This window comes from Orycteropus afer, unplaced genomic scaffold, assembly GCF_000298275.1.
Source record: "Orycteropus afer afer isolate SDZICR_OR568_19922 unplaced genomic scaffold, OryAfe1.0 scaffold00100, whole genome shotgun sequence".
Classification (NCBI taxonomy): domain Eukaryota; kingdom Metazoa; phylum Chordata; class Mammalia; order Tubulidentata; family Orycteropodidae; genus Orycteropus; species Orycteropus afer.
Genome location: NW_006921687.1, coordinates 1,240,635 through 1,242,929, shown reverse-complemented (window position 1 = coordinate 1,242,929; position 2,295 = coordinate 1,240,635). Strand labels below are relative to the sequence as shown.

The following is a 2,295-nucleotide window of genomic DNA, read 5'->3' as shown; positions in this document are numbered from 1 at the left end:
AATAGTGGTCAATGTCATGAGACAAAGTGTATGTGAACTGCTGTATGGAAAGTGAATTTGCTCTGTAAATTTTCACCCAAATCACAATAATAAAAAAAAGTTATTGTACTTTCTTATTTGTCGATATATATTTACTTAAAGGGATGTCACACTGTTCAAGAAATTCAATCTCAAAACAGCCTATAATTATCAAAATATTTTAAAAATATTTTGAGGGAAACTAAGCATTTTACCATGCAGGATCTCATAGTGGACAATTTATATTTTGGATGAAGTGTTTCTTTGTTAAAACTTATCAAGTGCATGAATAATTATCTTTTTAAAAATTGTGATTTGGGTGAAAGTTTACAAATTCATTTTCCATACAGCAGTTTTTACACATTTTGTTTCATGACAGTGCTTACAATCCCCATAATATAACAGCTCTCTTCCCACTTCCTCCCTGTGTTATCTTTTCCCTGTACCCTTCCTACGCATCCCTGCCCTCTGAGCTATCTCCCTGTGCAAATACTGCCCTTCCGATCTCCCATGAGTGATTGTTCTAAGGAGTGTACCTTCCTGGTGTAAATGTTCACTTTATATGACTGTCTATTATTTAGCTGGAAGCCACAGGAGTAAATTCAATTCCAGGTCTGAAGGATGAGTAGGGGCCATAGTCTTGGGAGTTTCACCAATCTCTATCAGACTAGTAACCTAGTCCTTTTTTTTTTTTTTTAACGATTTTGAGTTTTGTTCCACATTTTTCTACCACTCTATCCAGGAACTCCTGCACTGATCCCTTTCCTCGTGGTTAACAGTGGTAGCCAGGCACCATCTAGTTCTGGTCTCAGGGTCATGTAGGCGAGGCTTATATGGTTGTTTACTAGTTCTTTGGTTTCCATTTGTCTTTGGTTTTCTTATTCTTTGCTCCAGATGAAAAGAGACTAATTGTTGCATCTAGATGGCCACTTGCAAGTTTTAAGACTCCAGTCACTACTTACCAAAGCAAAATGTAGAACATTTCCATGTAGTATATCATGCCAGTTGAGATTGGTCCCACACAGGTTCAACAAGCTGCTCCCTCAGGGTGGTTGGCTATGGCAAAGAAGTTATCATAACTTTGCCCCTGTTATATTTACATGGACATTCTTATCACACATACAAATACATATACGCAAATATCATCTGCCAAACTAATATACTGTCATGGGTATATTCCCTTTTACCTAGAAATATGTGATCATTCAGCCTATCTACCTCTGTATCTATCTATAGATTGTTTGTTATTACTGATAATTCAGCATTTTGTGTGTAAAACTGTTTATCTTTGTGGTCTGTACTTCTTGTGCACTACTCTGTATCTTCTTTTTCCTGACAGTGTTGGCAACTCACTTTCAGTATATTGCCTTTCCCTTCAACCAAATCAATACTTGTCTCTTACCTGTCTAGCAATTTTCCCTCCCATTCCCTCTTACCCCTGGTAAACAATGTTTCCTTCCATATGCAAACCATTCCTTGACTTTTTACAACAGTGGACTAATACAGTATTTGTCCTTCTGTGATTGACTTATTTCATTCAACATAATGTCCTCCAAGTTCATCCACATTATGAGGTGTTTTGTGGATTCTATATTATTCTTTAGTATTGCATAGTTTTCCATTGTGTTTATAAACCATAGTTTGGTTACCCATTCCTCTGTTATGGGCACTTAAGTTTTTTCCATCTTTTTGCTATTGTGAATAGTGCTGCGATGAACATGGATGTGCATGTATCTATTCATATCCTAGTTCTTACTTTTTTTAGCATATATACCTAGTAATGGGATTGCTGGATCAAATGGTATTTCTATTTCAAACTTTTTAAGGAATTGCCACACTGATTTCCATAGTGGTTGTGTGGTTCAAACCCACCAGCCACTCCTCAGAAGGAAGATTGGGCAATCTATTTCCATAGTGATACTGCCTCAGAAACCCAAAGAGGGGTTGCTATGAGTCAGATCTGACTCAATGCCATTGAGTTTGGTTTTTGGCTTTTGATGTCATTTTATAGTCTCAACAGGAGAGTCCCAATCTCTCCACATCCTTGCCAGAATTTGTTATATTCTGTCTTGCTGAACTTTGCTTTTACTGCTGGGTGAGATGGCATCTCATTGTTTTGATTTGCACCCTTCTAATGGGTAATGGAGGAGCTCTGGTAGCATAGTGGCTAAAAGCACTTGACTGCTAACCAGAAGGCTGGTTGTTCAAACCCACCAGCCACTCCTCGGAAGGAAGGTTGGGCAATCCTACTTCTGTAGTGATACTGCCTCGGAAACC

At 38.0% G+C, this 2,295-nt stretch overlaps 1 protein-coding gene across 1 annotated transcript in view; it reads right to left on the bottom strand.

Moving 5' to 3' along the window:
• Positions 1-2,295, bottom strand: part of ABCD2 (ATP binding cassette subfamily D member 2) — an 88,174-nt gene that overhangs the window by 57,416 nt on the left and 28,463 nt on the right. The gene's annotated exons all lie outside the window — the stretch shown is intronic.